This window comes from Ranitomeya imitator, chromosome 3 (assembly GCF_032444005.1).
Source record: "Ranitomeya imitator isolate aRanImi1 chromosome 3, aRanImi1.pri, whole genome shotgun sequence".
Lineage (NCBI taxonomy): Eukaryota > Metazoa > Chordata > Amphibia > Anura > Dendrobatidae > Ranitomeya > Ranitomeya imitator.
This window is the reverse complement of record NC_091284.1, coordinates 151122874-151147922: the sequence shown is the minus strand read 5'-3', so window position 1 is coordinate 151147922 and position 25049 is coordinate 151122874. Positions and strand designations below refer to the sequence as shown.

The 25049-nt window shown below is 42.1% G+C and overlaps 1 long non-coding RNA gene across 1 annotated transcript in view; it reads left to right on the top strand.

Annotated features, from left to right (window-relative positions):
* The first annotated feature begins 6211 nt into the window (after nt 1–6211).
* Nucleotides 6212–25049, top strand: part of LOC138673025 (uncharacterized) — a 169826-nt gene continuing 150988 nt past the window's right edge. Inside the window, exon 1 of the long non-coding RNA XR_011319798.1 lies at nt 6212–7278. This is a non-coding gene — a long non-coding RNA (uncharacterized lncRNA). The remainder of the gene's footprint in view (nt 7279–25049) is intronic.

The window sequence follows — 25049 nt, the reverse complement described above, 5'->3', positions numbered from 1 at the left end:
ACATAGACTGAGTGTGAACAGGTGCTGAACCCAGAGTCGCCAACTCGTATATAGTTAAATAAATAGGGCAGCACACTGCAGCGCCAAAACATGCAAACGTGAAAAAACGAAATTTGAACTGCATTACTGCACTAGAAATATGAAAAATGAGAGCTTTTAGCGCACAAAAATGGCCAATTTTATGTGTACCTCGTAGCCACGTTAAGGCATCTCTCTTATACGAGGTCCTACGTTTGACCTACCTCACTGAGAATAAACGTCTCCATCTGAATGGGTACATGTAAAAACCTCTTCTTGGACTCAAATTCTCTCTCTATGTGGAGGGGTATTGGACCTACTATAATTAAAACACCTGAAGCTAGGAGGCGGGGAGTGCACGATCAGAAGGCTAGAGAATACATTTCAAAAAACCTGATCTGCACATCCAAACATAGACTGAGTGTGAACAGGTGCTGAACCCAGAGTCGCCAACTCGTATATAGTTAAATAAATAGGGCAGCACACTGCAGCGCCAAAACATGCAAACTTGAAAAAACGAAATTTGAACTGCATTACTGCACTAGAAATATGAAAAATGAGAGCTTTTAGCGCACAAAAATGGCCAATTTTATGTGTACCTCGTAGCCACGTTAAGGCATCTCTCTTATACGAGGTCCTACGTTTGACCTACCTCACTGAGAATAAACGTCTCCATCTGAATGGGTACATGTAAAAACCTCTTCTTGGACTCAAATTCTCTCTCTATGTGGAGGGGTATTGGACCTACTATAATTAAAACACCTGAAGCTAGGAGGCGGGGAGTGCACGATCAGAAGGCTAGAGAATACATTTCAAAAAACCTGATCTGCACATCCAAACATAGACTGAGTGTGAACAGGTGCTGAACCCAGAGTCGCCAACTCGTATATAGTTAAATAAATAGGGCAGCACACTGCAGCGCCAAAACATGCAAACTTGAAAAAACGAAATTTGAACTGCATTACTGCACTAGAAATATGAAAAATGAGAGCTTTTAGCGCACAAAAATGGCCAATTTTATGTGTACCTCGTAGCCACGTTAAGGCATCTCTCTTATACGAGGTCCTACGTTTGACCTACCTCACTGAGAATAAACGTCTCCATCTGAATGGGTACATGTAAAAACCTCTTCTTGGACTCAAATTCTCTCTCTATGTGGAGGGGTATTGGACCTACTATAATTAAAACACCTGAAGCTAGGAGGCGGGGAGTGCACGATCAGAAGGCTAGAGAATACATTTCAAAAAACCTGATCTGCACATCCAAACATAGACTGAGTGTGAACAGGTGCTGAACCCAGAGTCGCCAACTCGTATATAGTTAAATAAATAGGGCAGCACACTGCAGCGCCAAAACATGCAAACTTGAAAAAACGAAATTTGAACTGCATTACTGCACTAGAAATATGAAAAATGAGAGCTTTTAGCGCACAAAAATGGCCAATTTTATGTGTACCTCGTAGCCACGTTAAGGCATCTCTCTTATACGAGGTCCTACGTTTGACCTACCTCACTGAGAATAAACGTCTCCATCTGAATGGGTACATGTAAAAACCTCTTCTTGGACTCAAATTCTCTCTCTATGTGGAGGGGTATTGGACCTGCTATAATTAAAACACCTGAAGCTAGGAGGCGGGGAGTGCACGATCAGAAGGCTAGAGAATACATTTCAAAAAACCTGATCTGCACATCCAAACATAGACTGAGTGTGAACAGGTGCTGAACCCAGAGTCGCCAACTCGTATATAGTTAAGTAAAAAGGGCAGCACACTGTAGCGCCAAAACATGCAAACTTGAAAACACGAAATTTGAACTGCATTACTGCACTAGAAATATGAAAAATGAGAGCTTTTAGCGCACAAAAATGGCCAATTTTATGTGTACCTCGTAGCCACGTTAAGGCATCTCTCTTATACGAGGTCCTACGTTTGACCTACCTCACTGAGAATAAACGTCTCCATCTGAATGGGTACATGTAAAAACCTCTTCTTGGACTCAAAACATATGAAAACATATGTATATGCCAATTTTTTAGCTTTTTGATACCATAAATTTAATTTATGCCTATAATGCCTATATTTTTCTCACTTCACTTTAACAACTTATCCTATTTAGTGCTGATGCAGAACAAGCAAATCGGATTACAACAATATTTAAACACAGGTTGTAATGTAACAAAATAGGTTAAAAGCCAAGAGGGTGAATACTTACACAAGCTACTGTATATAGGCCTAGGTAGATGATCACATAGGAGCATGCCAAGTTTAGCAGACCAGGGTGAAGGGAGCAGAGCCCAGACTCAGGAAAGGTGTCTAACACATAGCTCTAACATAGTAGTGGAACAGCAAGTATCAAGGAGTGTGCGCAAATTTTTTTGGTTGCGCGTTTCATAATTGATATTGCATGAAACGTGTCATGCATCAAGCTGAAAGGTAGATATAAGCTGTAAATTCTGTTTTTTGAATCTCAAAGGGTACATCCAAAGCATCATCTGCCCAATGGTAGAATGGGATGTCAATACCTGCTGGCAACAAGGAGAACAACTTGAAAAAATGGTAAGTAGTTGTATAACATGTGATGATAGAATACTGATTCTACAAAGCCATAACTGAGTCATGGTCAAAGTCACAGGAGGGTAGCATGACCAGCTTCTAAAGGTGGAAAGGCTGGAGGAAATACTTTACCGATCATAACTTCATGACTTTATATAAAAATAGGAAGTTACTAGATTATTGTTAGAACTGTATAGATATGGGTTTACAAATCCACTAGATGGAGTTAGAGGTAGAGTAACATGCATTATTGTACATGCTATGGAATAAATGACTAATGCATACCGCTTCAGAATGTCCTTCAGGGATAATCCTGGAATTTCCAAAGGTGAGAAGATCTATAATGAGCGATGTACATTAAATGGGGAATGTCCCAGTGGGGAATACTAAAACACATGACATTCCACACGCTATCTTGTTCAGTCCTGCCCAGATAAATTAAAATGTATGAGTATATGAACATTATAGGACCATGTCTTATTTGGTAGATAGATAGATAGATAGATAGATAGATAGATAGATAGATAGATAGATAGATAGATAGATAGATTGTTTATTCAATTATTTTACTTCTATTTTTATATTAGTCGCATTTGGACTTGATCTTCATTTTAGGCATCTCTTTACACAAAAGATATAAGAAGAACAGGTTATACATTAGTAAAAATAAGAATATAAGTGCTTATAATATTGTAGATGACCTGTATCCTATCTGCTACCAATTGGCCAAGGACTATAAACTTGCCTCAAATCAATTTCACACCTCAACGTATAATCTGTAGGTAACTAAATTACTGTCATTGACAATTGTAGGTCAATAACTTTACCCCAGCTACTGGTGATGCACTAGCTATGCTTAATCCTCCATTGCTAGGCTACAACCACATAGTATGCCACCTTATCTCTAGAAACCATGTTTTCTTATTTATCTCCAGACTAATCTAATTCCTCTTCCTTTTGCCAGTTGCTCCTGTCTTCAGTAGTTAGGCTATGTGCACACATTGCAGATTTGACTGTGAAATTTTCTGTGCAGATTCCGCATTTCTTTGCAGAAAACGCAGGTCAGAATTTGCGCCTTTTTTGGTATGTGCGCATGTTGCAGATTTTTGGGCAGATTTCTTCCTTTTTTCCCCCTGCAGATTTGGAATGGGTGCAGAAATGCAGCAGATCTGCACAAAAGAATTTACATGGTCCTTTTTTGAATCTGCTGCGTTTTCCGTGCAGATTTTTCCGCACCATCAGCACAGCATTTTTTTTTTGCCATTGATTCACATTGTACTGTAAATCGCTTGCAGATCTGCAGCGTTTCTGCGCGGAAAAAAAAGCTGCAGATCTGCAGGAAATCTGCAACGTGTACACATACCCTTAAAGGGCGACTGTCACCCCCCCTGCAGCCGTTATAAACTAAAAGAGCCACCTTGTGCAGCAGTAATGCTGCATTCCAACAAGGTGGCTCTTTTAGTTTTGTGTTCAGGTATTATTAAAATAAAGCGTTTTGAAACTCTGCAGAAATACCTGTCTTTGTCCACGGAGGCGGGTCTGAAGCCTCCTCTGTGAAGTGCCCAACAGCCGTCACTCACATCTTCTGGGGCGATGGTCGCCGCCCCCTGCGCGCTGTTTTCTTTTCAAATCCAACGCCGGCGCTGTGTAAATATTTGTGGGGCAGGCGCAGTAAGCTCTGGCTGTCTGACGTCACAGCCAGGCTTGCAGACTGCGCCTGTTCTGGCAGTGCGGCCACCCACCTCGGGAATCCCTGCCCCGCAATGTGTTATGCATTATGCACAGTGCGGGGCTAGGATTCCTGGGCATGTGCACTGCGTGTCTCAGACTCTCACCCACGTCCCCCGCCTTCCAGCCTCTGGCTATTCAGCTGAGCTCATCCTGCCGCCTCCTCCTGCTCATAGCAATCGCCGGGAAAGAAACAACCTACGAAACTTGCCTGCTAGCTGGCTGGAAGGCGGGGGGCGGGGGACGTGGGTGAGAGTTGGATTTGAAAAGAAAACAAAGCGCATGGGGCGGCGACCATCGCCCCAGAAGATGTGAGTGACGGCTGTTGGGCACTTCACAGAGGAGGCTTCAGACCCGCCTCCGTGGACAAAGACAGGTATTTCTGCAGAGTTTCAAAATGCTTTATTTTAATAATACCTGAACACAAAACTAAAAGAGCCACCTTGTTAGAATGCAGCATTACTGCTGCACAAGGTGGCTCTTTTAGTTTATAACGGCTGCAGGGGGGTGACAGTGGCCCTTTAAGGCTATGTTCACACGTTCAGTATTTGATCAGTATTTTACCTTAGTATCTGTAAGCCAAAACCAGGAGAGGAACAATCAGAGGAAAAGTGTAATAGAAACGCGTCACCACTTCTGTATTTATCACCCACCCCTGGTTTTGGCCATCAAATACTGAGGTAAAATACTTAACAAATACTGAACGTGTGAACGTGGCCTAAAGGGGTTCTGTAGGATTTAAAAAAAGAGCAAGAAAGGTGATAAAATAATAAATAAGGTGTCTCCACCACATACATCAGTCACATCATTTGGCTGCTGAGACCAGCGATTGGCTGCAGCAGTTGAAAGCAATGTTGGTCATGACTTGTCAATGCATCACTGCTACTAGTCATCCAAGTATCATCATCGGAGTCCGGGGGGCGGGGGGGGGGGGGGTTGATTGAATAATGTAATTATTGATTACTTTAATGCATTGCTGCTCTTTGCCCATTTTTACAGAAAATCCTGAACAAGTCTTTTAAGTAACTAAGGTAGCAGAGCTTGCAATTTATAGAATGAATGAATTAGGGGCAATGATGGGTTTCTTTACTCTCAAGATTAAGTAAGATATCCTCATCAGAGTGGTGGCAATTAAATATATTCCCTCAATTAAGCAAATTAAACTACATCTACTATAAAGCAGGTGAATATGGACAAGAGCATTGCAAAAGCCGGCAGCATTAACACCAACACCATAGGTAATCAATGTACTTCAACACCTTTCTCTAGACAGGTAGGAAAGCTTCTATAGTTGGGTTCTTTTCTTGATCCATCTACATATTGTATACAGTGGTGGGTCTCAATACAAAACCTCCAACATCGCCCCCAACTATCATGCATCTTTCTAAGTATTGGTCTTCTGAGGGGCTAAAGGGACATTTGGGCACCATAGACTCTAGAGCCCGGGGGTGACTACAACCTCTGCACCCACTACAGTTTAACCCCTGCATACATATAACATGTAAGATTAGTTAAAGACGTGCACACGTTTATTAGCTCTGAATATAGGGGTTTACAGTCATTGTGTTCATTTAGGTTACTCATTCTTATAGGTGTTATTTGTAACTGAAATAGCAAGGGGTTAATGCCATGACATGATTATAGGACACAGGACTTGTCATGGGACCTGATACGCAAACAAGTGTCCTAATGGAAATCCCATTTATTTCCAGTCTGCTGTCTGCACGGCGTCAGTACGCTACACGGCGAGCCGTATTTATAGTGTAACCTGCAGCACGCTGTTTAATCACAACATAATAATGACACCGGAGGATGGGGGTGAGTGACTGAATGACAGCGAAGAAAGGGAGGAGTTTTGCAGGGAGAAAGGAGGAGGACAGAGGGAGATATTGAGGTAGGAGAAGGAGGGGAGACATTGCTGGGTGGAATACTAATCAAGCTAGTTCTCAGTCTGCAGCAGCTTAGCTGCAGACATATACACACACAAGAGACGCTCACACTACACACGAAGCCTTTCTCTGTCATGCATGCCTACTGACTACCCACCACCACAGTTATGCCAGCTATACCTCGCCAATGGAGGTACATCATTTGCCACCACTGACTCATGACCTCCAGCACTTTGTCTTCTAACCTATAGTGGTAAACCATACACCTCTGACCCTCTAAACCTCTGCTTCTACAACTTTTATGCCTCTTTCCAGTTATTCCACAGTCTTCGCTCTATTCTCGGCTGATGGCTTTTGATGGCAGCGACAGCTGGAGCTCACATCAACTCCAATTCAACTCTTCTCACTCTTTTTTGTTCTTCAAGTTTAACTACGTCTTGTGTCTTCTGCTAGAATAAAGGAAGTCTGGAGGATCAGGGCTGCTCCCATGGCAGGATTATTAGCATCATTAAGTTTCCTCTGTGCAGTCCCTCTCTTTGCTCTAGTTAAAGCTTTGATCTCTCGTTCTGGAGACTCAGATGGACGTGTGCAGAGCAGATTTTGAATCTGTTATAGACGAGCTGTCATTTTCTTTCCCTTTTCTCTGTCAAGTGGAATAAAGCACCATTTGTACATCTCATTCAACTTGGCACGAAGCAATGCAGATGATCCACAGGTCCTAGCCGGCACCTTGCTCAGCAGCAGTTGCATGTGGATGCCAGAGACCATCGGTTAACCTTCGCTTCATTAATCACAGTAATTGCCAACTATTCTCAGTCTGAACCTGTAGGTGACATGCAGTCCCTTATTTCTCCTGTGACCAAGGCTATTTTAGTAGCTTTGTTCATTTTTGCCATTTTGTTGATTCTATATGTGATCCTGTGGTATATCTGCCGAGATGTGGATTGTGATCATGGGATTTAATCTAGGATGTTGGGCAATGGATTAGACAACAGAGTTGGCCACATAAGGAATAAAGGAACCCCTCAATAACCACTATTTTTAATGAAAAGCAAAGACCAGAAACTGACCTTCAGAACTCAGGGTGACCTGGTAAGTCACGTTTTGTCATTCCAAGGAAATTGTATCTAACTTAATACTAATGAATGTAAGTAGGTGCTAGTGTCCCTACGTAAATGAGAGTCTTCAAAATACGTACAAAAATGGCAATGTTATTGCATACATGAACATAACCTTTATTACACATTTCTTAAAACATTTGTGAAAAACTGAGTCAAGAATCTGGTCAAATTCAAGCAAAGATAGAATTGTATTAAATGGGGGCAAATATACAGAAGAATAAGCTTTTTATAAATATGGGGCTATCTCAAGGTTCCTACAAAAGGTTAGAGGTCATTTAGGACAACTCATAAGGTTAACAGGTGCAGTATCCACACAGCTGTTAGAGCTACTTCAAATTTCGCTTGATAGCTTTGGGTAGAATTTGGAATTTTAAAGCTGAATTTATTCTACAATATCATTGATATCACAATGCGATAATGTCTTTATAATAATGAAAATATTTTGAAACAAACAAACTGAATGTGACTTTAGAAGAGCCAAATGGTAATTTTTTCTTGGTAAACATATCCATATCTTGTTTGCCTACAGAAATCTTTATAAACGTTCACATATTTAACCCAAGGTGTCAATAATGTGTCAATGCCTTAAATCTTTCAATGTAGTCTTGATATCAACATGAGGCACATAACATACACATGATTTCTTTCGTCTTGGAACATTAAGGGAGACAGAGAAGGACGAGAAGCACGACAATGCTTTGCAGTCCACATTGATATGCAAGGGATAACAGCAGCGTTCTCAAGCTAATGATGAAGGATAACCATTGCAATACAGGCAGAAGAGTAACTGCAAAGGCAAATAGTTTATCAACATGCAGCCCAAAATGCTCAGAGCAAAGATGGCAGGCAGGAAGACTGGACACAGCTCCTTTGCATGGGGTATATTTATGAAAATACACTGTGTCCTCAAGAAAAGCTAAGCTCAGGCATTACCATTTTATTCAGCGTATTATAAAAGCCTCCGGCACCGGCAGCTTTACTGTGCATGATAAACACACATCGCACAGGGACCAAAATGACTCTAATTTATAATTCTCATCAAGACGTAGCAAAAAAGAAATGTTGATTTATTGAACAGGCACTATTAAACCTTAATGTTTTGGTCTAGCAGGGTTTTAAAATTTATAAAAGCTATTGACTATTTGTAGGGGCACAGGTACAGTATCAAATATGCTTAGTGATTAATCCTAATTTTTACTACATTTCCAGATTACCTAAAGCATCCCCTTTTCCATATTCCTCAACTGTCAACCAGCATGTTGTTCTTACATATCTCCCCAACAGACTATCACCAAGATGATCACTGAAGGCCAAAATGACCATAAAAATGATCAAGGCAGGGGCTATATGGGTCACCAAAACGCCTTTCTTTCCAAACATGCTTAAAAGATATAATACAAATTAAGTTGGTATGAGAAAATCAATGATAAAAGAATAAGAATGGAATAAGATATATCAACGATGCATCAAACCCAATGTTTACATTCCCAACCAAGAAATCTGAAAATACCTGCATGTCCATAAGAAACACGCAGTGTTTCATACTGTGGAGTTACAACTAACCTGTTGCATACTGTATGAATTTGTCTCCTTGAAAGCTGTTGATTTAATGATTCGTGGGCTAATAGGAGGTTTCCCTGAACACACATTTAATGGATTTCCTCTGCCAGTTGACAGCTGTCAAAAGACTGCTGTATGGGAAGCGAGCGGATATCGTCTGGAGAAGGAATGCTGGCTGAACTGCAAAATTCTCCTTGCTCTTAAAATATAAATTACTCCATTTCATTGTGTATTGTCCAATACTGGACGTTGTTAAGGTTCTTAGATGTTTAAAAGGACTGAGAGAATGGACATGCCATGTTTATAGTGTATCAAGTCCTTTGTGCCACTACTGCTAGTTAGTAGTAAATTTATAAATATCTACTCAGGATTGTTGTCATGGGTAGACGAGCACAAAAAACATTGTCACTATCGGTACATAGCACGGTTTTTGGAATAAAAGACATTCTTTAAAAAAAAAAATTAAAAGAAAGATATTGGGGTCTAAGGGGTATTGTTTCTCCTTATGGAGAGCGACATACCATCTCAATAACCGCCTTTGTGGGCTAGAATGAAAAGCTGCTCTATATGAGTTTGCAATATATTCACATAAAGTCTGTCATGTACTAATACTAAATTTCCTGATTGCAGCTTTCCCCCACAAAATTGGTGTTTTTGACACTGGGAGTGGGGTGCATTCTGAGAGTACTTGTCTTTGATCAGATATACCTTTTAAAGAATTAATCAGAAATCCCTATAAAAATCTAATTGAAATCTGATTGGAGTGGAACAAAACGATTTGCAGGACCATGGTCCAGTGTCCATGTTGTTGCGCTGTAGCAGATGGACCAGGACAGTGCAAACATATTCAAGTTCAAGCATTTTAGTAATGTCTTTTGATTACTAAGTCTCCATGATGTTATGACGGCTATCGCGCTGCAATGTGGAGATGTTGTATAAACCTAGTTGCCAGAGGGGCACATAATGCCATAAAGAGAATTGCTGGCACAGAAGTGAACACTGCCCTGCTCTCAACGGCAACATGAGCATGGTAGTGAAATCTCTTTGCTCATTTTAATCACTTTATAATTTCCCTCATTTACTGTAAGTAAATAAAGAGGCATTTTAAGAACTTTAGTATAAACACTTGGGAAAACAAACTAATTTTGATTTAACATTTTACTTTTCCCAAAAATTAATTCAAATTAAAACTTGTACTACTCATAAGGCTTCACTTTCTCAATATTGCAAAATATTCAAGTAATGGTTTTAGTAATGCAAAGATTTAGGGCTTAGTTTTGAAGACCAGTGGGTGATGACCTGAAAAGTAGAAATCATAAATATACCCAATTAGAGCAGTGGGAGTTACATAAAAGCAAAATAGGCTCAAAGAATAAATATTATTAATGCTCTCTTTGATCTGTCTTAACGTGAAGTATATCACGTTGTATATTTGCCAACTCTCCCACATTTTCAGAAGACTCTTAGAATAAAGGGTAATTTCCAAGAAGAGTCAGCAAATTTCCCAGGCTCTACTAAACCTAACAGAAACCTCTAGTAAACTAGCTGTTCTGGGACATTTCTTCATTCAAGAAGGCAATGAATTGGGCATGGAGAGGAGGGGAACTAGTGTTGATCTATATTTTTTCAGACAATAATAATAATCTTTATTTATATAGCGCCAACATATTCCGCAGTACTTTACAGTTAAACAGTTTCAAACACAATAGTCATAAGTAACAGCGTTAACAATAATATTGTCATGGTTTGGACAGGGTTCATGCCCTGCCCTTTCAGTGTTAATTGTTTGTGGCCTCCATTTGGATCTGGGAGGGATATTTATATCCACTGTGAACCTACTGTGAACCTGGATTCCCTGTCAATTATATTTTCGTTCTGTCTGTGAGTCTGACCCCTTGGTGTGCATGTGCAATCTGCATTTATTTGACTGCTTTCCTTGATTCTGACCTCCGGGCCTGTCTCTTCTGACTTTGTCACCTCGCATCTCTTTCAGCACTTTATTGCTTGGTTGAGCTCCCTGACCTCCGGCTTTCACCTGACTATCCTTCCGTCTCACCCCCAGTACCTCATTGTCCTCCCAGTTTTAATCTCGACACGTTTGACTTCTCTCCGGCGCCGTCCGGCTCCCTGGCACCTACCTCTGCCCTCAGCCATTCCCCCTTGGTCACATGGTTCAGCTCGCTGCCCGGTGAGTCCTCCGCCACTCTGCTCGTGTCTTCCTTACTGAGGCAAGCCACCCATCTTGCGGCAGGTACACCCAGGGATCGTGACAAATGTAATGATTAAAGCAAAATAAAACAACCCTGCTCGTGAGAGCTTACAATCTTCAATGAGGTGGGGGAGATACAGAGTACAGGTGTGTATTTACAATGAAGGTCCAGCCATCTTCAGGGGTGGGGGATAGGTGGAGATAGTGAATGGGCTACACACGCACACTTACACATAAAATGACTTTGATTATGGAATGTGATAGGCCGCTCTGAACAAATGTGCTTTGAGGAAGGGCCTAAAACTGTGCAAGTAGTGGCTAGTCCTAATTTCTTGGGGTAGAGCATTCCATAGGATTGGTGCAACACGGGAGAAGTCTTGGAGTTGGGAGCGGGAACTATGGATTAGTGCAGAGGTTAGTCGAAAGTCGTTTACAGAGCTCAGCGATCAGCTAGGCCGATAGACAGAAATGAGGGAGCAGATGTAAGGGGAAGGGGTAAAGTGATGCCAGAAACATCTAGCATGCCATGACAATGGTAAAGTGATACTAGTTGTTACCAATCACCATCAGTCTGCGTATCATACAGGAAACATAGTACTGATGAGATGTAGTCAGTATCACAAATAATTATTTACACGCAGGTACCTTATAGGTGATATCATCTCTGATTGGCCTTGCGGCCATGCGAGTCTTATATAGCTGCAGCAAGTAAAAGACCTTCCTAGAAGGACTAATGAGAAACTGCCATACCTGAGCATGTGACCCTAAATCTCCACTGAGAGATCTTGCCCTGGGCATGCTCAGTGTGTGCAAAGCAGGGCTTAGTCCTAGCACCTACAGGACCTTCCTGAAGGGACCAATGGAATTAGGTGTTGTATCTGACCATGTGACCCTCGATCTCCACTGAGAGATCTTACTCAGGGCATGCTCAGAACGAGAAAAGCAGGACTTAGTCCCAGAAGCATCTGCTCGCAGCTGCTCAGCACTGACTTCAATGGCAGAAGCAGGAAAAGCAGCAGTAACTCTTTGTACAGAGTGGGACTGAGCAAGACGCTGGGACCGACGTCTCCGCTGAGCAGGCTCCACTGTGGCAGGAGAAGAATGGGAGACCGCAGCGGAGATGGCCCGAGATTCCCCCGTGCAGAGGCGGGAACTCGACCCCTAACATTCTGTCCCTCTTACGGTACATAATTTCCACACTCTCCTCTACTATAAAATATTGCATGCATACCATCCATTCCTATGAACAATAAGACACCATCTGCCCTTAAGAACAATAGCCTCTACACTGCCTGCTCTTATCAACTATAACACATCATCACTTCTTATAATTAATAATGTAACCCTTAGAAACTATAACTAACACACTATTCTTGCTTAATGCTGTCACTTCACTGTTTCCCCCATACTGTACCTATCTCCACACTGTCCCCTTCAGTCTCTCCTCTTCTTCAGTGTGTCCCTCTCTTTATTCTGCCATCTCTCTATACTTCCCCTTCTTTATATACTGTGCCTCCTCTCTATATTTCCTCCACTCTGTACTATGCCTCCTCTCTACAGCCACTGATACAGAATATAATCACCCCCACAGCTCCACATACATAGCCTGTCATACGCTGTATGATGGTATCCATAGCCCCCTTATACACAGTATGATGCCCCATAGCCCTCATATACAGTATGTTGACCCATAGCCCCTATACAAAGTATGACGGCAAATGACTCCTATATATAGTATGATTTCCCACAGTATGTTCCCCACTGCAATGTATGATGACCTCGCAGTACATTCCCCCGCACAAAGTATGATGCCTTATAGCCCCTATATACAGTGTAAAGCCCAATAACCTTCCAATGTACAGTATTATATCCCATAAACACAATATTATTGCCCCATGATACATTCCCCCTTATGGTGAAATCAAAACCACCAACTACTGGGCCACATGATAAAAAGACAAAAAGAGCTGTTACTTACAAAATCCAGGTTATTCATCCATCTCCTCTTTTGGATTGTCTTGTACTGGGCTGTTACAATAAGGATGTCATCACTCAGCATCCCCAGCACAGCACTGGACATGCCACAAGACAGAAGTGGCCTGTGGCATACAAGAGTAACTGGCAGAGCAGGGAGTAGATTACTTTTTGTGCCACAACAGCTGTTAATAATATTAGTGTCCTGAAGACACCAATACTGTTAAAAGTTTTGCAGGCCCTGTTCCCAGGAGACAGCAAAGTGCCATCCCCTGAGAGTCACCTAAGATTGCTGCCTGAGATGAGATGCTGATCTTGTCTCATAGAAAAGTGGGCATGCCCATCATTGGAGGCAAAGGTGGAAATACCATTAGTGTAATGGCCCTACATATAAAGGGGTCCACCTCTCAAGTAGCAAGCAGCATTTGTAGTGACAAGTACACTGTAGTGACCAGTACATTGCAGTCAACAGCCAGTGCTTCTAGAGGTATGCACCCATAAGTTAGGCAGGCTCTCATGACTTCAGAAATGCCAAACGTGGACGCTATATGTGGTTTAGGTACACTGTGGGGCTCAGAAGCGAGGAGGCATTTGGATTTGGCAGCAGAGAATTTGCTGAATTTCTTTTGGAGGGTGAGGAGCCATTTCACTTTTCCAGAGCCTTTGTGCTACTAATAACGTGCAAGCCCTCTATATTTCCAATAACAGATGACAGACCTGAGTGGGGACTTTTTTTTTTTGTGGATTGAGTTGAAGCTTTTACTGGGAACATTTTACATAATGTTTGGGATCACATTTATACGGCGCTCTACCCTGAGCACTTAGTTTGGGATTTCCATCTAAATCTCTGAGTGACATGTTTCAGATGAAACCTCCGAGGAATCCATTCACTAATGAGGCAGCAGAGTTACTCTGGACTCCGTCTGGCCTCTGTTCAGTGGTGTCCTTCTTTTCAGAAGTGCACAAAACTATGTCCGATGGCACTTTTATGCAAGCCTAAAAAGACGGACACCACTGGATCGCATGTCAGACGGATTCCACAATGCCTCCATCTGCCTCATTATAGGGAATCTTCCTCCAGGGGTTCCATCTGAATCACGTATTTCAGAGATTTACACGGCAACCCCGATGCAAGAATACAACGCAGAGTGCAGGATAAATGTGCGCCGAGCCTTACTGCGATCTTTGGGAGGCAGAATGCAAAAAATCAACAGCAGGTGAAGAATGGGTTTTATTTATTTTTTACACCGTTCCTCATGCGGCATAAGTGACAATTCAACTTTATTTTTCGGGTCGGTGCAATTACAGCGATACCATATTTATATCGGCTTTTTATGTTTTTCTGCTGTCACACACTAAAAGTTGCTTTTTATTGCAAAAAATAAGTTTTTACATCATCATATCCTGAGAGCTATACTTTTTCCATGTTTTACCCACAGAACCATGTGGGTGCTTGTTTTTTGTGGGACGAGTTGACGTTTTTATTGGTACCATTATCGGGCACATGACATTTTTTGATCACTTTCTATTCCAATTTTTGAGAGGCAGAATGAACAAAAACCAGCAATTCAGAACATTTTTTTGGTGGGAGGGGTTTATGCCGTTCCGTTTGTGGTAAAATTGTTAAGGCAATTTTATTCTTCTGGTCAGTACGATTACAGCAATACCACATTTATATCTTTTTTTTATGTTTTGACTCTTTTACACAATAAAAACTATTTTGTTGAAAAAATAATTATTTTTGCATCGCTTTATTCTGAGAGCTATAACTTTTTTTATTTTTCCACTGATGGAGATGTATGGTGGCTCGTTTTTTGCGCAACAAGATGACGTTTTCAGCGGTACCATGTTTATTTATATCCGTCTTTTTGATCGTATTTTATTCTACTTTTTGTTCGGCGGTATGATGATAATGCATTGTTTTTTGCCTTTTTTAATTTATTTTCTATGGTTTTCACTAAAGGGGTTATCTAGTGGGATAACTATAGGTTGTGTCTTTGCGGACGTTGTGTACTTCTTTTGTTTATTTTTTTCAAACAAATATTTATTTATGGATGCGATATCTTTTAATTTTTTATTTTAGATTTTTTTTATATTTTTACAATTATTTAAAAACTTTTTTTTTTATCATTTATCATATTTTGCAGGCTGATTAGTTGTACAGCATGGGGATGCAGCACATTCCTGTGCTGTACAAACTGTCAGCTCTGCCCTGACAGAGAAAGTTGCTGATCATTCACTGCGCATGATCAAGCAATTTTCCTAGCTCTGGTGACCCGGATGTCATCTTGACAACATTGGGTCACCATGGTCATGATCGGGACCCCGCGTCACGAAGCGGGATCTCCAATCCAAGGGCAGAGGGGCTGTCATCCCTTTTCCGGCTCCCAGAATGCTGCGATCACGTTTGATGCGGTGCATGACCGATCGTGGCACTTAGTGCCGGATGTCAGCTGTCAGAATCAGCTGACACCCGGCGGTGATCACAGCTCGTGTGCATAGGCAATCACGATGACGTAATAATCTATTATTATTATTATTATTATTTAGCTTTAATCTACATTAGATCACCAGGTAAAGTAAAGAGGTTCAGAAATCATGAGGTCGACAACATGTCACTGAGTTAACATGTTAGATCCAAATAAGTGAAATATTAGACATTTTTTTAACATTTTACACAACGTCCTTCCAACAAGACCATTGAAGAGCTTCAAATCATGATGGTATAAATCTATATAGTGTAAAACTGAAGTGCTTTGGGATGAGGGTGCTAGACTTAGTCGTGCCAAAAGCTAACATTTCTTGTGGTTCAGCTGTTCTGTCATGTCAGTTGCTTCCATTTAAGATTGTTGTCATTCTGCACTACTAGTTTCTTTTTAGATTCAGGTCACAGATGGGAACCCTGATGTTATTATGCAGAATCTGCTGGCAGAAGAACCAAGCTTTCCTTTAATAATTATCCACTGTTAGGTTCTGAGGACTGTAAAGCAGCTCCGGAGCATGCAGGTCACTCATCATAGTTGTATTTCGGAGATTTCCTCGGCAATCACCACAATCATCCATGCGTTCTTTGGCAAAGGGAAGTTGGACAGAACAATTTTTTTTTAATCAGAGCTGATTTCTTTCCTGACTTTAACCCATAAACACTACTATATCTCGGTAGTGTGACCTGAATTAGTGACCCAACTTACATCCTTTTTTTCTATAGAATTTAATCACGATATGACAGTTTCCATTTATATAGTTACACAATTGTGAGACATTATCAGGGTAGAAAAGCTGCAAGAGAGTGGATAATGCACCAAAGTCATTTAGACTACTGTGCATCACCTTTAGATCAACTAACACATGTAACATAGTAGTTCCTAAGTATACTTCCATTACCTCAGTGTGCACATCATCTGTAATGTGATAATAGACAAAATGTGGGTTAATCCAACTTTCAGTTGCTTCTCACGAAATTACAATATCATCAAAAAGTTAATTTATTTCAGCTCTTCAACACAAAAACTGAAACCCATATAGATTCATTACAGAATGATCTATTTCAAGTGTTTATTTCTGTTAATGTTGATGATTATGGTTTACAACCAATGAAAATCCAAAAGTCATTGTCTCTGTAAATTAGAATATTTTATAACACTAGCTTGAAAAATGATTTTGAAATCAGAAATGTTGGCCTATTGAAATGTATGTTCAGTAAATGCACTCAATACTTGGTCGGGGCTCCTTTTACATCAATTACTGCATCAATGCACCGTGTCATGGAGGCGATCAGCCTGTGGCACTGCTGAGGTGTTATGGAAGCCCAGGTTGCTTTGATAGCAGCCTTCAGCTCGTCTGCATTGCTGGGTCTGGTGTCTCTCATCTTCCTCTAGATAATACCCCATAGCTATGGGGTTAAGGTCAGTAGAGTTTTCTGGCCAATTAAGCATAGTGATACTGTTGTTTTTAAACCAGGTATTGGTACTTTTGGCAGGACAGGTGACTAGTCCTGCTGGAGAATGAAATTTCCATCTCCAAAAAGCTTGTCGGCAGAGGGAAGCATGAAGTGCTCTAAAATTTCCTGGTAGGCGGCTGCGCTGACTTTGGTCTTGATAAAACACAGTGGAGCTACACCAGCAGATGACATGGCTCCCCAAACCATCACTGATTGTGGAAACTTCACACTAGACCTCAAGCAGCTTGGATTGTGTGCCTCTCCAGACTCTGGGACCTCGATTTCCAAATGAAATGCAAAATTTACTTTCATCTGAAAACAACACCTTGGAGCACTGAGCAATAGTCCAGTTCTTTATCTCCTTGGCCCAGGTAAGATGCTTCTGGCATCGTCTATTGGTCACAAGTGGCTTGACAAAAGGAATGTGACACTTGTAGCCCATGTCCTGGATACGTCTGTGTGTGGTGGCTCTTGAAGCAATGACTTCAGCAGCAGTCCACTCTTTGTGGATCTCCCCCAACTTTTTGAATGGCCTTTTCTTAACAATCTTTTCAAGGCTGCGGTTATCCTGGTTGCTTGTGCGCCTTTTTCTACCACATTTTTCCCTTCCACTCAACTTTCCATTAATATGCTTGGATACAGCCCTCTGTGATCAGCCAGCTTCTTTAGCAATGGCCTTTTGTGGCTTACCCTCCTTGTGGAGTGTGTCAACGACTACCTTCTGGACATCTGTCAAGTCAGCAGTCTTCCCAATGATTGTGGAGCCTACTGAAACAGACTAAAGGACATTTTTAAACTCTTAGGAAGACTTTGAAGGTGTTTGTTGTTAATTATTCTAATTTACTGAGATAATGACTTTTGGGTTTTCATTGGCTGCAAGCCATAATTATCAACATTAGCAGAAATAAACACTTAAAATAGATCACTCTGTTTGTAATGACTATATAATATATGAGTTTCACTTTTTGTATTGAACAACCCAAAGTAAATTGATGATATTCTAATTTTGTGATAAGCACCTTTACATGGCACAGAAGCAGTACATAGGCATGATCCAAGACTAAGGTGTGCACAAAATATAAACTCAGGTCTCGTAGTCCAGTCAGAGACCAAGCCACTATATGATGCACATAGCAAAATATATCATTATCCTCATGACTGACCCAAAGAAGAGGATATAGGTGATCCAAATAACTCAACCACATCTGATTGGAGTCAGCCATTACGATGTAGTAGAGATTTATCGGGAAGTGACAGCTGCACTGCTCTTTTATCAAACTGTACTGACTTACCAAGTAAGTGACACTTGTTTGCAAATGGTGAATTGATCACACCTTGGTCTAAGTGTTTGCCTGATGGACACGCTACATGTACCTCCCAGGCATGTGCAACTTTTTGCCATGCAGTTCCACATGTCTAGCATTGGAGAAAAAAACATACTGCACGGTATACGCTTCTTTGCAGGAAGTTCCTTTATTGGAAGGCAGTTAGTCACAAGTATGCTGAAAGAAATACTCATATTGTCTATTCTATTGGTTAGCATTGTAAGTCGTACAATATAAAAGTTAAAGGAGTTCTGATGAAAACAAGTTTTTGAGTCCGACTATTGGGATCTACACCGATCAGCAAAACAGGCACTTTTATCCCCATTAGAATGGAGTGGAGTGCACATACTTGACCGCTGCTTCTTCCATTCCTTATGCGGCTGCTGAGTGCTGCACACGACTTTATCTGGCAGTCCCATAGAGAATAGGTGGAATGACAATCGGGATTGTACACTGCCACTACATTCTAATGGGGAAAAAAAAAGTTCTCCGTCATAGAAAAATTATGGCAAATCAGTGGTGTCCCAGCAGTCAGACAGCCACTGATCAATGTGGATAAATGATAACTTGTTTTCACTGGAGAACGCCTATAAGCGTTATCATGCTAAATGTTATCCTAGGTCACCCTAAGAGTTTCAGAGCACTGCAAGGACACATATTCACATTTCGCGTTTCGAATTCACACCAAGTCGAAGAACATGTCCTGTTCGAAATGCGTATGGTGAATATATGCTCTTTTTCCTCCCATGTTCCCTCCCTCCTTTTTTCCAAATATCCTTTGGCAAATGTTTTTTGGATCTTTCCTTTTTAAATGATTAAGAATACAGTGGGTACGGAAAGTATTTCAGGCCCCTTTACATTTTTCATTCTTTGTTTCATTGCAGCCAGTTAGTAAATTCAAAAAGTTCATTTTTTCTCATTAATGTACACTCTGCACCCGATCTTGACTATAAAAAACCCAGAAATGTAGGAATATGTGCAAATTTATTAAAAAGAAAAACTGAAATATCACATTATCATAAGTATTCCGACCCTTTGCTCAGTATTGAGTAGAAGCACCCTTTTGAGCTAGTACAGCCATGAGTCTTCTTGGGAATGATGCAACAAGTTTTTCACACCTGGATTTGGGGAACTTTTGCCATTCTTTCTTGTAGATCCACTCCAGTTCCATCAGGTTGGATGCTGAACGTTGTTGGACAGCCATTTTCAGGTCTCTCCCGAGATGCTCAGTTGGTTTTAGGTCAGGGCTCTGGCTGGGATAGTCAAGAATGGTCACAGCGTTGTTCTGAAGCTTCTCCTTTGTTATTTTAGCTGTGGCCGCATTCATGTTTCCTTCAATGGCAACCAGTTGTTCTGTCCCTGCAGCTGAAAAACACCCCCCATATCATGATGCTGCCACCACCTTGCTTCACTGTTGGGATTGTATTGGGCAGGTGAGCAGTGCCTGGTTTTCTCCACACATACCGCTTAGAATTATCACCAAAAAGGTCTATCTTTGTCTCATCAGACCAGAGAATCTTATGTCTCATAGTCTTGGGGTCCTTCATGTGTTTTTTAGCAAATTCTATGCAGGCTTTCATATGTCTTGCACCGAGGAGAGGCTTCTGTCGGGACTCTCTGTCATAAAGGCCCGTCTGATGGAGGGCTGAAGTGATAGTTGACTTTGTGGAACTTTCTCACATCTCCCTACTGCATCTCTGAAGCTCAGCCACAGTGATCTTGGGGTTCTTCTTTACCTCTCTCACGAAGGTTCTTCTCCCACGATTGCTCAGTTTAGATAGATGGCCAGGTCTAGGAAGACTTCTGGTGGTCCCAAACTTCTTCCATTTAAGGATTATGGAGGCCACTGTGCTTATAGGAACCTTGAGTACTGCAGAAATTCTTTTTTAATCTTGACCAGATCTGTGCTTGCCACAATTCTGTCTCTGAGCTCCTTGGCCAGTTCCTTTGACCTCATGATTCTCATTTGGTCTGACATGCACTGTGAGCTGTGAGGTCTTATATAGACAGGTGTGTGCCTTTCCAAATCAAGTCCTAACAGTTTAATTAAACACAGCTGGACTCCAATGAAGGAGTAGAACCATCTCAAGGATGATCATAAGGAAATGGACAGCAGAGTGTCTGAGCAAAGGGTCTGAATACTTATGACAATGTGATATTTCAGTTTTTCTTTTTTAATAAATGTGGAAAAATTTCTACATTCCTTTTTTTCAGTCAAGATGGGGTGCAGAGTGTACATTAATAAGAAAAAATGAACTTTTCTGAATTTACCATATGGCTGCAATGAAACAAAGAATGAAAAATTTAAAGAGGTCTAAATACTTTCCATACCCACTGTAAATCTTGGATTTTATTTGTAACTTATCAGGAGCTGGATCAAAAATGTTTTTCCTGGATATGTCCAAATGATCATTGTACCCAGCCAGTTGTCTTAGTCGTGATGCTTGTGAGTCGCCCGCCTGGGCTGTGGGGTACTCGGTATTGGGTCTGGTTGCTCTTAAAGGGGATGTCATGGTGGCAGCGACCCGGTCCGTGGCACTGGGCACCCACTTAAAGGGGGAATGGTCTTTTAAGGGGTATTGTGAAAGTCTATTTTCGTGACGCCACCTGTGGTTCTCGGTCAGTGGGGACCAACGCCGCTTAAAGGGGTCCTCTGGAGTGATGATATGGCGGCTAGAAGATGACGCTTCCCACAGCTGAAGCGGGGTCCCCAGGGCTCCCAAGGTATGTAGCAAGGATGTTGTATGCCAACGAATAAGTGGAGGACACAAGTTGTGAAGGCTTTACCTGGTTTACATGTGGTAATCCGCAGTCCTGGGTACCAGGTACGGGTGTCCTGTGGTCCGGCCGGCTCAGAGGCAATGGGAGAATCTCCTTCCCAGTTGAGGTCCGTGAGCCTTTCCTCCTTGCGCTATTGTATGAGGTCCCTGCTGCCTGAAGCTTACTGGCAAAGTCCTCTTTTCCCCTGTCCTGGAACAGGTACCTGCATGACGGGTGGCTTGAGCCATTTTAAAGGGACTCTATCATGCCCCAGGCTCTTCAGGTGCTGCTGCATCTCAGGTGTGCTGTGGCCCAATCACTAAAAGTTCTTGCCCTACAGTTCTGCTAAGTGTCCTAGAGTCCCTCTAAAGCCTCGGGCTCCCAGTGCCCGGTTTCTGCGCTCTGGTTCTGAGGGTGCCCAGTCGCAGTTCTCCTCTGAGCCCTTTATCTCTCCTCTGCTCCTTTCCTCTGTAGCTCCACCACATTCAACCCTTTGGGTGCTCTGTCCCTCCTGGAGCTTTAGCTCTATCCTGGCTGCCAGCTCCACTGTCTGCTCTGCGTCTCTCCTAGATGTCTGCTCTCTTTGGTCTCCCTGGACCAACTGTCTCTCTCCTCCTCCAGACCAGGAAGCCTATAGCTCAGAGAAGCTCCCCTGAATCTGGGTCCTGAACTCCCCCTTCTGGTCTGGATTTGGAATGTGTTGTGTGTGGGTGCCTTACCTGGTAAAGAGAACTCCATTGCCTCCAAACATGATATTTCCTGTACTTGCGTGTACAGAGAAACCACGAAGGCTAGGGACTCTAGGGACAGCTTTCTGTCAATATACATTGTATATGATACAATATACAGGGCTCAACATTTTGAGCTCTGCTAGATCTGCAGCCGAGCAAACTGTGAACTAAGGCTGAAGTCACACCAGCGAGGAATAAAGACGAGTGCTATGCAATAAAACATCGCATAGCACTCGGACCGCTGTTAATCTTTGGGGCAGCTCCCATCACCGTTTTGTTTCTCAGCCATATTATACGTGCAAGTGAACTCGCAGCATGCTGCGATTGTCACCGACACTCGGCCGAGTCTCAGCGCACTCACACCCATATAAGTCTATGGGTGCGAGTGACAGCGCACATCACTCGGATATCACCCCGGGGAGATAAGAAAGTTTGTACTGTCCCTGCCCTCATAAACTATAATTATGAGATGCCCAGTGCAGTTCTATTACCTTTATAACACTTGTACTTCAGTGTGACAGGAGCTGCTCCTCACTGCTTCCCCTTTCCATCATGGACAGTATCTCACACAGCAGTATGAAGCTCTCTGCTAGAACAGCCAGTCCGAGGAGAGGGGGCGAGGCTTGCTCCTACCTTTTACTAGCAGCAGCTAGCCCCCTATTAATGTCTCTTTCACTGCTACACGGAACGAGTGGGATTGGCCAGGGATGTGGCCTGCCCCCGACCTATATTAGTAGCCAGCCCCTGATAATGTCTACTTAACTGCAGGGCTACTAGGAGGGAGCAGGCCATGCCCTCTAACTTTTAGACTACAGACAGGGAGACATCATCAGTGGCTGGTGTGACATCAGCTGCTCTTCCTTGCTCACCCCTCTGTCTGGGACATTACAGTAGTGTGCAGCTCCTTGCTTTTATCATCCAGTCCCCATGATAATAGCTGTTTCTCTGCAGAGAACAGCGGGTCAGCCCCCCCTCCCCAAATCCCCTCATTTCCTGTGACAGTGAAGGAGACATCAGGGGCTGGATTCTGCTACTAAAAACCAGGAGCCTTGCCACCCTCTTCTCAGACTGACTGTTATTCACAGCAGGGATCTTCACACTGCTGTGTGACATATTGTCCCAGACTGGAGGGGGGAGGGGGAGCAGTGAGGAGCAAATCCTGTCACACTGAATTATAAGTGTAACAAAGATAACAGAAGTGCACTGGGCATCTCTTCTTTATAGTTGATAAGAGCAGGGACCTTACAAAATTTTGTAATCTTCCAGGAGTAAAGGTACCTTCACACTGAGCAACTTTAGAACGATAACGATAGCGATCCGTGATGTTGCAGCGTCCTGGATAGCGATATCGTTGTGTTTGACACGCAGCAGCGATCAGGATCCTGCTGTGACATCGCTGGTCGAAGCTAGAAGGCCAGAACTTTATTTCACTTGTGTTCACTTGTAACCAGGGTAAACATCGGGTTACTAAGCGCAGGGCCGCGCTTAGTAACCCGATATTTACCCTGGTTACCATTGTAAATGTAAAAAAAAAAAAACACTACATACTTACATTCCGGTGTCTGTCGCGTCCCCCGGCGTCAGCTTCTCTGCACTGTGTCAGCGCCGGCCGTAAAGCAGAGCACAGCGGTGACTTCACCGCTCTGCTTTACGGCCGGCGCTTACACAGTGCAGGGAAGCTGACGCCGGGGGACGCGACAGACACCGGAATGTAAGTATGTAGTGGTTTTTTTTTTTTTTTACATTTACAATGGTAACCAGGGTAAATATTGGGTTACTAAGCGTGGCCCTACCTTTTGAAAGCAGCAGATATCCTGAACACACAAAAAAGGAAAACGCAGAATATTTACCCCATTGTGGGAACATGGCTTATTTTATTGTTTGCTTTTTTATAGCGTCAATGTAAATGTAATAGAAAATAATTTATGACATGCTCGATCAAATACTGTGTTAAAGAGGTATTCTCCCCTAGACATATTGCAGTATTTTCCCCTAAACACAATGCAGTGATTTATTACAGCACTGCCAGAAGTCTTTATTATTTATTATTATTATTTATTTATATAGCACCATTGATTCCATGGTGCTGTACATGAGAAATACACTAGTCCCTGGGGTGGTCACCTCTACTACCTAGTTACAGAAGCCCAATATGGCTCCTTTTAAAAGCAGACTGTAGAAAGTGGTTTAGTACAGGATATTGATATTATCGGGTCAGAATAGCAATGATTTGCCATTATACTATAACCATAGTTCCAGTGATCAGACCTGGCAGCCTTTGGGTTCCCATCTACTATTTGCATCCACGTAAATGCAATAAAAGTTTAATATAATTATTTGTAAAGGCATAATAAAGTTTATTTCTTTGCATGTGCAGCAAAAACAAGAATAAACAATCTGTGGATGTGGGAACAGACCAAATGCAGACCATGCATTATTTATTTCTTATTTTGATTTCACGGCCATATCAGGAATGCATTTGTTTTATCACAAAACATAAGATTTTACAGTGTTAATATACAAAAATGTAAAGCTTAATAAAATGCACAATTGATTGTGTTTTTTCCCTTTTTAGCTCATAAACAATGTAGGTATTATTTGCCTGCTTTCAGATTTGTGATTTCACAGAGGAATTACTGTTTTATAACGCCAATCAAGACCAAATGAATGTGCAATTATGAGAAGGTCACTGGGGGCAATGTCCGTGTTTTCTACCATATATTGTACTGTATAAACAAAGAACATGAATTATCCGTAGTCATTAAAAAAATGCTATAGCCTAGCATTTGGTCCTCAGGTCAAGATCTCGTGACTGCACTGTATGCAGATTTGCTTCCATATTTAATTAGTCATGTAATTCTATGGAAGCGCTCCATACATACTATAAATGCATATATTTAGGCCTAGAACGCAGCCATAGGAGCACATGACATGCATTTTTAAACAAGACTGACATGGGGAGAGTGGCTTGCCTATGGCCGGATAGGAAGCAGAGAGGCAGAGCTCTGACATTCTTTCAGCAAAAACCTGATATAGAAGCATAAAAATAGTGGCGAATTCCGGAATGAGATGCAAGACAAGATCCTCGTCGGCTGCAGCACCTCTGAACAGAGGAAAAGGCAAAATGACCTGCTTTTTCGAACACTCCACGCTCCAGCAGACCGGAGACATGCTATCCAAGATGGCGCTGACTGGCGTTCCTCGTGCACAGCAGGAGAGTGTGACGGAGAGTGCTGACAGACT